The following is a 14,381-nucleotide window of genomic DNA, read 5'->3' as shown; positions in this document are numbered from 1 at the left end:
TATTTTTCATTGACATGGAGATGGATTTTTATTTTGAGCTTTAATTTAAAGCTCAGTGCCCAAGGCGGTAATCTGGTAGGCATCATCAGCCAGTGGAATTTCTGGTACCCTGATGTAAAGGGTACCTGTAGAGGATAAAGATAAAATGATCACTATCCAGGGGTGTGTATTGGGTGGGGTTTTAAATTGCTGGTGACTAAGTTTATTAGTGAATGTACTACCAGTTTAATTTTGTTTTCAATCCTCGAATTAAAAAGAAATGGACCTTAGTTATGTTAAAGAACTCATAGAGCATGTCAAAAGATAGAAAATATCACAGGATTGAAGGTCTTGCAACATGATAGATGTTTTTATGTGCAGCCTGGGATTGGTAAATGCTGGCATTTTATCTTTTAAAGATTTCTAGTAATAATGTGAGACACAGCTAAATTAGGATTACAGTCTTCAATAGGAATATGTAAGTTTGCTGATACTATGTGGTTTTTTAAAATTGGGTTTTCCACTGGATTTACTTTTTTTTTTTTTTTTCTCTGAGATGGAGTTTTGCTCTTGTTGCCCAGGTTGGAGTGCAGTGGTGTGGTCTTGGCCCACTGCAGCCTTTGCCTCCTGGGTTCAAGCAGTTCTCCTGCCTCAACCCCCCAAGTAGCTGGGATTACAGGCACCTGCCACCATGCCCAGCTAATTTTTGTATTTTAGGTAGAGACAGGGGTTTCACCATGTTGGCCAGGCTGATCTCAACCTCCTGACCTCAGGTGATCCACCTGCCTCTGCCTCCCAAAGTGTTGGGATTACAGGCATGAGCCACTGTGCCTGGCCTGGATTTATTTTTGAGAGGAAATTAGTCTTTCACATTTATAATAACATCAATATGAAAAAGGTTCATTTTATTTAATGAAGTTGCCACTTCGGAAAAAACCGAATTCTGCTTGTGTTTTTTAAGAGGAAATATAGGTGGTATATTTAGAGTCTCATATAAACAATCAAGATCTTCGATATGTCTCTCAATATTTGTTAGTAACATTACTCAGAAAATATGTCACCACTTTGTTTTGGTTCAGTTCTATATCCACATACTTGTAACTTGTAAATTACCAGTAATAGACTGAACCAAGTTTTTTCCTTTTCTGGTTTTGAATTGAAAAATTGAAAATTGCTGCTTTATTTGTTTTTTTCATTTTAGAACTGGTTTTATGAGAATTAGAAGTTAACTTTGGGGATGACTTATTTCTGTGCTCAGTTTTTGTTTAAGGATATATACATCCTTGTACAAGGATATATATATATATAATATATATGATTAGCAGTAAGGATATATATATATAATATATATGATTAGCAGTCTCTCTTTTTTTTTTTTTTCATTTGTTGAGATGAGGTTTCGCTCTCATTGCCCAGGCTGGAATGCAATGGCGTGAACCCACCTCACCTCAACCTCCACCTCCTGGGTTCAAGTGATTCTCCTGCCTCAGCCTCCTGAGTAGTTGGGATTACAGGCATGCGCCACCATGCCTGGCTAATTTTTGTATTTTTAGTAGAGATGGGGTTTCTCCATGTTGGTCAGGCTGGTCCTGAACTCCCAACCTCAGGTGAACTGCCTGCCTCAGCCTCCCAGAGTGCTAGGATTATAGGCATGAGCCACTGTGCCTGGTCGATCTCTTCTTTTTTTGTGTAATGATTTTTAGATTTTCTGAACTTAATATTTGACCAGTAGAGGTAAGGTTTGAACACCGGGAGCAACTTACAATAAATAATGTGAGTATGATTTTTCACTGTAAAATATATAAGAGTTTGTTATAACTGATGGGTTTCTTTCTGAAATGATAGTGCAACATTGGTTAACTATTTCCCCAAACAGATTTTTTTAAAATTAAGTTTTACATCAACAGGAAGAACATACTGGTTTTGGATGACTGACTGAATTTTAATGAATCTACAGTCTTTACTTGAAGTTTAGGTATTTTCAGGGAAGTTCTGTCTTCACCTTCTTCCTGGAATCCCAGATTTTTATTAGACATAGATTTTTAGATGTAAGAAAATATTAATTTAATTTCATTATGTTAAAGACTACTTTTCTATGCATGTGTAAACTGCTTCAAGCACTTAACAGGCTTCTTTTTTGTTTTGTGATATGATACTTAATATATTAAGCATGCTTTGAAATGCATTTTAAGATAGAAAAGGTTAATTTTTTAAGAATAACATAGACAACTTATTGCTAGTGTTGTATTGACTGGATCCATTCTAATTTTTATTGTTATTGGATAATCAGGCAAGAGCTCTGTAGATTTTTTTTGCCTTTAAGAAAAAAATTTCAGTGGAATGGAATTAACAAACATAGGTAGGCTTTTTTTTTGGTGAGGGTTGGGGAGATAGGTTCTCACTCTGTCATCTAGGCTGGAGTGCAGAGAGGTGCCATCTCGTCTCACTGTAACCCCTGCCTCCTAGGCTCAAGCAGTCCTCCCACCTCAGCCTCCCAAATAGCTGGGACTATCACCTGGCTAATTTTTGTATATTTTGTAGAGACGGGGTTCTGATACACTGTTCAGGCTGGCCTCAGACTCCTGGGCTTAAGTGATCTGCACACCTTGCCCTCTCAAAGTGCTGGGATTCTGTGGGATTCGCATCTGGCCTAAAACATAGGTATTAATAGTTGATATTCAAGGTAAGAATAATATTTTGAATATTTGAAAAGGTGTTGAACACTAATAATTTTGGAAAGCCTTTTCTACAAAATTTTGAGTAAAAGGAAGAAAAAGAGGTTTTGGCAGAAAGATAAGGAACGCCAGAATACACTGATTTAATTCTTAGAACCTATACCAAAATATTAAAAATTTATCCTAAAGTAAAATTTGACATCCCGTGGTTTGGAGAGTTTAACTTTAGGAATAATTTTTTTTGTTTGTTTGTTTGAGACGGAGTCTTGCTCTGCCACCCAGGCTGGAGTGCAGTGGCCGGATCTCAGCCCACTGCAAGCTCCGCCTCCCGGGTTTACGCCATTCTCCTGCCTCAGCCTCCCGAGTAGCTGGGACTACAGGCGCCCGCCTCGTCGCCCGGCTAGTTTTTTGTATTTTTAAGTAGAGACAGGGTTTCACCGTATTAGCCAGGATGGTCTCGATCTCCTGACCTCGTGATCCGCCCGTCTCGGCCTCCCAAAGTGCTGGGATTACAGGCTTGAGCCACCGTGCCCGGCCTAACTTTAGGAATAATTTATAACAGAAACATATATAGGAAAATTTTTATCTTGATTTTCAGTTTTTGCAGAGTGCTTTGAAGGTAATACATCGCTGTCTTAAGGAATGTTGTTTTGAAAAACAATAGGTTTTGCTTTAAAATGGTTACACCTTTTCCAGGTAGAGCAATTAAAAAATTCCCCTTTCAACATACTTTGTTTTTATATTACAGGCATTTAAAGAAGTGTCAATATGGGAAGTACTTGTTGTCCAGGCTGGAGTGCAGTGGCGCCATCTCAGCTCACTGCAAGCTCCACCTCCCAGGTTCACACCATTCTCCTGTGTCAGCCTCCTGAGTAGCTGGGACTATAGGCGCCTGCCACCACGCCCGGCTAATTTTTTTGTATTTTTAGTTGAGATGCGGTTTCACTGTAGCCAGGATGGTCTCGATCTCCTGACCTCATGATCCACCTGCCTCGGCCTCCCGAAGTGCTGGGGTTATTTTTTAAATTTTTTCCAGACGGAGCGTTGCTCTGTTGCCCAGACTGGAGTACAGTGGCACGGTCACGGCTCACTGCAGCCTCAACCTCCCAGGCTCAAGTGATCTTCCCAAGTAGCTGGGACCACAAGTGTGTGCCACCATATCTGGCTAATTTTCTTATTTTTTGCAAAGGTGGGGTCTTGCTGTGTTGCCCAGGCTGGTCTTAAACTCCTAAGCTCAAGGGATCCCCCAGCCTCGGCCTCCCAAAGTGCTGGGATTACAGGTACGAGCCACCACGCCTTGCCTTATGAAGTAGGTTTTTTGTTTTGTTTTGTTTTGTTTTTGAGTTGGAGTCTCACTTTGTCGCCCAGGCTATAGTGCAATGGCACGATCTTGACTCACTGCAACCTCCACTTCCTGGGTTCAAGCGATTCTCCTGCCTCAGCCTACTGAGTAGCTGGGATTACAGGTGCCCACCACCGGCCAGGCTAATTTTTGTGTTTTTAGTAGAGATGGGGTTTCACCATGTTGGCCAGACTGGTTTCAAACTCCTGACCTCAGTTGATCTGCCTGCCTTGGCTTCCCAAAGTGCTGAGATTACAGGCATGAGGCACTGTGCCTGGCCTGTGAAGTAGTTTTAATATATATATTTTTTACTTGACTAGTGTAGGTTATTGCATTCTCTTTTCCTGAGGCAGTCTGTATTCTCAAGATTACATGTATAGTACTAATAATACTAGTAAGTGGGAATTACTTTTGGATTATGTGACAGCATTTTTATGTAGCTATTGTTTAAGTCCTTAGTGGTCCTACCTTCATTTCCTCTGAATTCCCTTAATTTTCCTAGAATTTTAAGAAGGTTAAGGACTGTGTCCTGTTTGTATTTATTTGTAGTCTATAAAAGGTTAATGCTGGAAAGAAATCTCTTTCAGCCTACAACACTAATCCAGAAATGGTTGAAATGCTTTTTTATATAAGAATAAAATCCCATGTTTGGATTGTTGCATTTCTCTAATATGTGCATATGGAATTTTCCCTTTGTCTAATCCATCAGATAATTTTTTTCTCTTGTTTTCATGGGAGAGAATTAAAAGGATTAAGCTGCAGACTTTCAAAAAATGTTTCATTTAAAAAATCGCCAAACATTGTAAAAAACATAACTTGAGAAATGTTAGGAAACAAATTATAGTTTTAACTACCACAGTTATAATTTTCTTACTGGTTGTTACATGTTGATACTTCCTTTTAGTATTTCTCTTTAGTTGGCATTTAAGAGGCCATTATCCTCTCACTAAAGGTAAATGTGTTTTTTGATAATCTAGCTACAGCTTGCTTTCTGCCTAGTTTGTGCTAGCTCAGTCCTAGGACATTAGATACCTAATCATCTTAAGATAATTTAACCAGCAGATTAGAGTGATCTGGTTATTTGAGCCACTTATTAGACAATGATAACTCTCTTAATCATATTGATCTGTACTTTTTGTGCATTATTAAAATCAAGCATAGTTTTTAAAGCCCACATACAATTTTAATTTCGAGCACAACAAGGTCAAGTTAAAATCTTCAGGCTTAATATTTTACATGAAATTTTACTTTTTTAAAAATTAGAAGCAGCATACAGATTGTTATTTGGAAGGCTCCAAGGGAAAGCATTATCAGTTTTTTGTTTGTTTGGATTTTTACTAAGATAAATGAGCCTGTGTGTGTGTACCCATCTTCAGAATTCTGAAATAACTGAATTTCATTAATGTTAGACTTATCAAGTGGCTGGAGGCAGATAACTGTACAGTTGCTACAGTGATTTCTAATGGATTCAGATTATTAATATAATACCTGTTTATTGCTTCCTAACAGTATGTAAAAAAATAAAAGTTGCCTACATATAAACCTAGTTATGGTAATTAAGCTTGATAAAAAATGTCTTTCTAAGATTAAAGGTTTGGGGCTTTTTTTTTTTTGAATCTCACTAGTAGACCGAGTAAAAGAATATACAGTAACTAATTTATTTTGAGTATTGCTTTTGTCATTCCCTGCTGTTACTAAGATTTAACAGCAAGAGTCTCTGGGTCTAGGTATATCTCAGTTTACATAAGATTTCTTTCTTTTTTTTGTTTTTTGTTTTTTTTTTTTTTTTTGAGACAGAGTTTCACTCTTGTTGCCCAGGCTGGATGGAGTGCAATGGTGTGATCTTGGCTCACTGCAACCTCCACCTCCCAGGTTCAAGCGATTCTCCTGCCTCAGCTCCCCAAGTAGCTGGGATTACAGGCGCCCACCACCACGCCCAGCTAATTTTCTGTATTTTTAGTAGAGACAGGGTTTCACCATGTTGGCCAGGCTGGTCTCGAACTCCTGACCTCAGGTAGTACACTCGCCTCAGCCCCTGAAAGTGCTGGGATTACAGGCGTGAGCCACAGTGCTCAGTCTGATTTATTTCTTAAAAGTTGTGTGCAGAATGATTTAAAGTGTATTAAGTCTGTTTGTTAATGAAAGAAACAATATAGTGAATTCTTTTTTAAGCAAAGTACCGTAAATTTATATTACTGGTAATTTTTATTTTTAACATATAGCTGACTTTGCATAGAGATATACAGTTACATGAATGTTATAAGAAAGATGGCAAACAGGCTTTGTGTTTTCATTTGTTTAAAATAGCAAATTATGGGCAAGTTATCTTACAAAAAGGTAGCCTTTTAAATTAATTGTACCTTTTATATTTTATTTAGCTTATATTGATTTTCGTCTCTCCTTTAAAAACATTACTTAAATAGTACAGTGAGGGTACAAGGAAAAAGATTTCATGGAATGCCACGTCAGAAAATACAGTGTCAAAACAATTTCAGTAAATTTTTTTCTCAAAATCCTCTTCAGAAATAACATATTCCCTTAATCCTAGTACAGATAAAAAACATGTCATTTTAATTTGTTTAGAAGTTATGAGATTGTGAATTGTAAGTAACATGGAATAACTTCCAAGTTTCTATACTCATTTTTTCCCCCCTGGTTTCTATTTTTATTTCCTCTGAAGTTTATGAAAGTTAGTGGAAGTTGCAACCAAACTGTTAGTTTGCTAGTATTGAGTAGATATTCTCATGTTATATTAGATTACCACAGTGTAAAATAGAAGACATCATAGAAAGTGAAGGAATAATCCAGAAAGAAGTGTATTCTTTGGCTATTAAGTTTTATTCATAATATAACTTTAAGATTTGGGAAGAATGTTATGAAATTACTGTTTTTATTTTATTGCATTTTCTTAATATCCTTTACCTCACTGTGCATTTGACATGTAACCTAGATGAATAAAAATTTTGAAAAAGAAATGTTTCCTGTTACTCTGTTGAGGATGGTGTTATGTGGTTCCCTACCAGTTAATTCATATTAGGTGTTTCTGAATCAAGAAACTTGCTTTTCTGTAATGAAATAAATGGTATTAGTTTCTAGTTAATATAACAATAGATTTTACGTATTTGGGGGATTATTTTTAGGTTTTTTGGTAATTGAGAAAAGAATACCACTGTGAACATAAAAAGTCAAGATTTTTTTTCTTTAAACTGTATGTGCTACTAAACTATCCTATTAAAAATTGATGAATATTTGAAAAAATAGCAAAATTTAGACTGATTCAAGGAGAAATCAAAAGGCTAGAATGTGGAATGAATGACTGTTTAGCAGGGTACGTAGACATAGGGATGTGGCTAATATGTCTAAATTTTGTGCTCTTTCTCGCTGTATGCAGTACAGATATTTCAGTTTTTTTTCTCTGCGGATCTAAATCCTCAAAGCAGTAGGTCATGGATTTGTCCCTGAAACAGATAAATTGAAAGATGGTAACCTCTTAAGATGCCTCATTTCTGTATTTATAGCTTTTCTTAAATATCCAGATTAATTACCTGAGCTATCTTTCGAATAATCCCACTTGAATCAGAGACTTCACAACTTTATAGTTAGTGGTGACACATTAAGTTGTTTTTTCTTTTGATCAGCTTTTCCATTACTCTGATAATCTTGGATCTTTGCTTTTACCTCTTTTGATCTTTTCAAAATGGTAAACCCTTCATCAATATCATAAATAACTTTCCTGGGTGGACAAAATGATGTAAGGTTTACCAGTATAAGGACAAATTTAATCCTTAAAATCTTATTTTCATCTTGGAAACTTTATAACAAAAAGTTTAAATTTTTAATAAAGTATAATAGAAAAAGTACAAAATACATTCATTTGGTTTTATTTTAAAAATGACTTAACTCCTAAACATAAAGTTTCAGTGCATATTGCTGCATTTCGTTTCCATGTAGCCCTATCTTAGACATTTTTCCTTTTACTAAAATAATTTTCTGATGTTATTCTGAAGAAAATACTACATATATAGTTTTTGGTATTTAAGGCTTTTTTTCTGGACATGGCCCTTTATAGATTTTTATCTTTTGTTGATGAAATTCTTTTCTAAGAGGTGTTTTGAAAATGACTGCTCTCTTTTCAAATTATTCTGCATGTATTTTCTATTTTTTTGATTGATATTTTTACACTTGATCTTAGTCAAAAGGCCAAGAAGCGATGATTGATATTTTTTTTTTTTTTTTTTTTTGAGGAGGAGTCTCGCTCTGTCGCCCGACTGGAGTGCAGTGGCCAGATCTCAGCTCACTGCAAGCTCCGCCTCCCGGGTTTACGCCATTCTCCTGCCTCAGCCTCCCAAGTAGCTGGGACTACAGGCGCCCGCCACCTCGCCCGGCTAGTTTTTGTATTTTTAGTAGAGACGGGGTTTCACCGTGTTCGCCAGGATGGTCTCGATCTCCTGACCTCGTGATCCGCCCGTCTCGGCCTCCCAAAGTGCTGGATTACAGGCTTGAGCCACCGCGCCCGGCCTGATTGATATTTTTATTACTGTTTTTACTCTTTCTTTTTTGAGATGGAGTCTCGCTCTGTTGCCCAGGTTGGAGTACAGTGGCGCGATCTTGGCTTACTGCCACCTCTGCCTCCCAGGTTCAAGTGCTTCTCCTGCCTCAGCCTCCCGAGTAGCTGGGACTACAGGCGTGTGCTACTCTGCTAGGCTAATTTCGGTATTTTTAGTAGAGACAGCGGTTTCACTATGTTGCCCAGGCTGGTCTGAAACTCCAGACCTCAAAGTGATTCACCCACCTCAGTCTCCCAAAGTGCTGGATTACAGATGTGAACCACTGTGCCTAGCCTCATTTGTAAATATACATTTTCATCTTGGTAAATATTCTAATGTGTAATGAAAGTGCTTTTTTTTTTTCTTGAGTAGGTTCTATTAAAATGCAAATTTCCTTCTGTAGCTCTTGAGGTTTGCCTCTTTCCCTCAGTCCCTCATGCCCACACCTTATTCCCCATATTTAGATTCCTTGGCTAGATAAGGTATAAGATTTTTTGCTTTTCAGTATCTGGATTGAGGCTAAGTATGATGTTTACCCCCTCCTTCTTTCTCTTGGTGTTGTGTGGATAACAGAACCGGGCCTAGGCCATCAAAGGGCCTGTAATAGGGTCCTTTGACAGCAACAAGACAGATTTTTTTTCTTCTCTTAGTGAGGAGATTGGAGAGATTGGGTATGGCAAAGAGGAAGAAGGGAATTTCTTCTAGGCTTTATTGTATATTACTATGGCTACATAGACATTGAAATGGGGGTCAAAGGGGCCAACCATGTATTTGTCCATTGCCCCACCTTTCCTTGTGCCTTAGACTTAGCAATAGAAAGGGAAGGGGGAATGATATTCCCATGTGTCTCTGGGTTACAAGAATTATTCATGTTTCCTAGATTTAGTTAGCGTTCATAATGAGAGAGTGACAACACTTGTGTTAGTGGAGGTGCTCTTGTAGGCAAGATGATGCTAAATGTAGATTAATCCTGAGCAATTTCCATTTGGCTTTGAAACATTTTTCTATGAATACATGTAAGCTGACATTTCACTTCAAACAAAAATAAAAAAGTCACGTTTGTGATGACCTTATTCAACTATGAATCCTAGCCAAAGCATTTACTTACCGAGTTGGGTTCATCTATGACCAACATCAGGCACTAGCATAGGCACTGATGTTCCTCAGAGCTTCTTGCATGCCAGTGGTATACAGCAGAGTATACATGCAAAGGTAAGCAAACAAACAACAAAATAGGGCAGGTGCTAAGTATAATGGAAAGGCAGGGCAGTGGACCAATGTTTAAATTCCTTTTGTGTTCTTTGTTAACGTTACCTTTAACCCTCACCATAACTCTGCGAAGACAAATCCTCAGCATAACTCCGCGAAGACACTGATTAGTGAAATAGTTTACCAGGGTCATGTAGCTAAGAGGGAGTAGGCAGGGCTTTAACTTGTGTCTGCTGCCAAAAATCTATAGTTCCTGTGCTGGGAGCACCAGTCTCATCCTGTATATTCTTCTTTCCTTCAGCAGTGAGAACAATTATAGTCTGTTGTGGTTTCACCTAATTAGGACTCAAATTTTCGTCTGTAAAATGAGAGTAGTGTTTGTTTAGTTTTAAAATCCTGTGCTTCTGATTATCAAACCTGGAAAGGGGAATTTGTCATGGGATGAACATAGTAAAGGAAAAGTTAGGTTTTGTTTTGATTTGTTTTTGTGATTCAGATTTTCTAATGAGATTTAGAACATACTTGAAAAGGAAACTAATTCATAAAATTAAACATTTGATGGCAACAATGCAGAAGACTTAAGGTCATAAGGGGGTAGACCTCACTGTATCAGGAATATGCGACAACACAGATATATCCATATTTTGGTATTTGAAAAGTTAGAACCTATTTATGTAGGATAGAAGCTTTGTGAGACAGTACAAACCCATTTCTAGCATAAAATGGATGAGTTGATGTTTTTAAATAAAAAGTAGTTGGTAGATTTTTTAAAAATTCTAAAATATTATTATAATTTTTTTTCTTTTTTTTTGAGACGGAGTCTCGCTCTGTCGCCCAGGCTGGGGTGCAGTGGCCGGATCTCAGCTCACTGCAAGCTCCGCCTTCCGGGTTTACGCCATTCTCCTGCCTCAGCCTCCCGAGTAGCTGGGACTACAGGCGCCCGCCACCTTGCCCGGCTAGTTTTTTGTATTTTTAGTAGAGACAGAGTTTCACTGTGTCAGCCAGGATGGTCTTGATCTCCTGACCTCGTGATCCGCCCATCTCGGCCTCCCAAAGTGCTGGGATTACAGGCCTGAGCCACCGCACCCGGCCCTATTATACTTTTTAAATAATAGAGATGGGGTCTTGCTATGTTGCCCAGGCTAGTCTCGAACTCCTGGGCTCAAGTAGTCCTCCTGCCTCATCCTCCCAAAGTGCTGGGATTATAGACTGTGCCCAGCCGTTGGTGGGTTTTTGACCTTTAACTTTCCCTGTGTTGTCATTGTAACAGCAAACATTTCAAAATAATTTGATCAGGAGGAGAAATAGCACCTGAGTTATCCACAGATTGAATGGTTATTAATTATTTAACACAGAAGTGTTACATTTACCTCTATAGAAAGATGCTTTTAATGATTATAGAAAAACCAATAAGTTCAATATTAGAAATTTATGTTTTAAGATTGTGACAGACATCAGAGCTGGCAGATGGGAGAATGTGCAGCTTGGATAACTTAAATGTTGTAAGCATGGAATGTGCCTATGTTAATGACTGAATCTTAAATTGGAAATGTTTTCATGTATAACTTTACTTGAAGTAATTACTTTGATATTTTTGAAAATCAAAACAGTCTCTTTGTAGCAATGCAGTTGTTTTAGTAGCATAGAGGAATAATCATGTGAGAGCAAGGGCAGTATCCCCATGTTTATTCTATCCTATAATGAACTGATAGAATCAAATAGATAGCAGCTTCTGTTTTTTTTTTTTTTTTTTGAGATGGAATCTTGCTCTGTTGCCCAAACTGGAGCGTAGTGGTGTGATCTCAGCTCACTGCAACCTCCGTCTCCTGGGTTCAAGCGATTCTCCTGCCTCACTCAGCCTCCCAAGTAGCTGGGATTACAGGCACGCACCACACACCCAGCTAATTTTAGTAGAGACGGGTTTTCACCATGTTGGCCAGGGTGGTCTCAAATTCCTGACCTCAAGTGGTTTGCCTGCATCAGCCTCCCAAAGTGCTGGGGTTACAGGTGTCAGCCACTATGCCCGGTCAGCTTCTGTTATTAATGTGCTGAATTTTCCTAGCTCCTCCCCAGCGATTTTTTTTCCCCTTCAAAAGATATTTCTTTTAAAAAGCAGATAAAATAACTGCAGAATCTTACCTGTCATTTACTTCTGTATAGCAAGAATCACATTTTAAAAGAATGTCACAAATTGTTACCATAAGTTAGCTAATATTTGTATAGTAACTCAGAGTACAAATCCTGACGCCTAGTGCTTTTTTTTTTTGAGACAGAGCCTTGCTCTGTTCCCCAGGCTGGAGTTTAGTGGCATGATCTCAGCTCACTGCAACCTCTGCCTCCCAGGTTCAAGCGATTCTTGTGCCTCAGCTTTCCCAGTAGCTGGAATTACAGGCGTGCACGCCACCACACTCAGCTAATTTTTTGTATTTTTAGTAGAGACGGGGTTTCACTATGATGGCCAGGCTGGTCTCAAACTCCTGATCTCAAGTGATCCACCTGCCTTGGCCTCTTAAGTACTTGGATTACAGGCGTGAGCCACCACACCTGGCCCCAAGTGCTTTAAACAAATCTTATTTAAGTTTGGTTTCCTAATGATAGTGTAAAATGACCTTGGAAGACAAGATCCTTAATTGTGGTTTCTTGTTGGAAGACAAAGTTGGAAAGACAACCATTTCATTATTTTATTGAAGTTTATATAGTATTGACTTGTCATTGTTTGAATATATTGGAAATGAAAAATGACAGTGATCATAATTTATTTTCAATTTTAAGTGTAATATATGAAAATATTGCTGTCTCTGTTTATGATGAATACTAAATTTAAGCTAAGTTATAAGGTGTGCTGTTTGGAAATATGGAAGATACAAGAATGAAGCCAGATAACAAGTTTATGCTTGTATTTCCTACTGATGAAGACTTTCAGACGAGTTATTTTCATGGGTAGGTGATGTCACTCTGCATGTATACACTTATACTTTTTTGCATGATTATACATGTAGGAGTGGTACAATTTTGACTTGACTATTGACCTGTTGCCTCAATTTGGGGATGGGGTGGAGAATACGAGGGCAAGATGCTCTGAATGGTGTTAGTCATATAAATTTTAAAATAACTCACTAAAATAACTTACTACAAACACCTTAAAAAAAAAGCCCTTAAAAAATAGAACATACGGTCAAATAGTCAATATTGTACTTGGCCCTCATATCTTCTGCACCCAAGTATTTGGACATCACACAGTATCTTGATTCCATAGTAATCATTTTGAACTCTGACGAGAATGCCATAGAATATTGCAACTTTCTTTTCTTTTTTTTAGAAAAGAAAAACCTCAAACACGAATCAGTTTCTTGATATTTAAACTAAAATCAATTACCAACTGATACCAAAGCCACACTGTTGAATTTTTTGGTCATTGAACTTGATTTACCCCTTAAGGGGATCTGGAAATTATTTTTAAGTGGTCAACTAAAGTTGTCCTGATCGTCAGAATTTCATATTGTGACATGTCTGTTCTTTATACAGTGGCACCTAACAACTCATTTGCTTTTATGTTTGGTCATTTTGTATTTAAAAAATATCACTACATAAACCTGTGGTTTGGTAGTTTAGTTTTAAGGGGTCGCTACCCAAAATGTGTTTTTGTTCAGTGACAATTGACACAATGGATATTTGTATTAAAATAGTAATACTTCATTGTGTTACATTATTATGATTCATTGACATATATGCATTCCTTCATAGTCAAGAGTTTCATAAAATAGGTGTGTTTAATATTCATTTGTTGGATGATATTTTAAAAACCTTAATGGAAATAGTTTGCTTGCGCTTCATAAATAGCCTTTGGGGGAGAAAACAGCATTCCTTTATTTCTGCTTTATATTAAAATAGGGGTAGTAGAGGGATTTCTTACTTGAAGGGAAACTTTATGTTTGCTTTTTGCTGTTAATGTTTTTCTTAAAAAAGGGGTAGAATTAGCATTTTAAAGCATGTATCTATTCTACAAGCATGAATTTTGACTTATTTTAGCATGAATTGCTGCAGTGTAATAAATTTACTTTGAAACTCAGCTGCCTTTTTCAGCCAGTTAGGGGGATCTGAGGGTGGAAGGGACCTCTTCCAGTAAGAACTTTAATATCTTCTTGTAAAATCACCCATAAGATTGCATATCATTTAGTTGGAGTATGAGCTGGTTGTCTTTCTTAGGGAAAAGGAAATAGAAATATCCCTCATAAGATATCCAAAGCAAAATCCTGAAAATGGATTTTGTTGTGTTGTCTTTTAATAGAATGTCATAAAGTGTATAACATCCCTGTTATTATAAAAAGACTTTACTGGAAATAGATACATTACTCAAAGAGCTCTAGTGTTAACCTTATTTCTTTAGGACATAGCAAAATATATTTGATTTTCTTTTCTGAATCTACTAGAGACTTTTATATTACCCAGTAAGAGAAAGAACTAGATTCATTCTTTTAAAAAATATAAATTGGGCTTTAATAATTTGCATCAGTTTTTTCCTTTAAGAAATCAGTTCCACTTTCTCTGTGGAGTCATCCTTTTTTTCTTAATCTTGCTCTTTAAAAGTATGACAGGAATTCAGTGTAACATTGTTGAGTATAGTCTTGT

General features: G+C 37.3%; 1 protein-coding gene across 3 annotated transcripts in view; it reads left to right on the top strand.

Annotated features, from left to right (window-relative positions):
* CUNH18orf25 (chromosome unknown C18orf25 homolog) overlaps positions 1 to 14,381 on the top strand; it is a 98,563-nt gene that overhangs the window by 58,392 nt on the left and 25,790 nt on the right. The gene's annotated exons all lie outside the window — the stretch shown is intronic.

Source organism: Trachypithecus francoisi, unplaced genomic scaffold (genome assembly GCF_009764315.1).
Source record: "Trachypithecus francoisi isolate TF-2019V2 unplaced genomic scaffold, Tfra_2.0 Lachesis_group19, whole genome shotgun sequence".
Taxonomy (NCBI): Eukaryota; Metazoa; Chordata; class Mammalia; order Primates; family Cercopithecidae; genus Trachypithecus; species Trachypithecus francoisi.
Note: the sequence above shows the minus strand (reverse complement) of the source record. Positions and strands in the feature narration are given on the sequence as shown.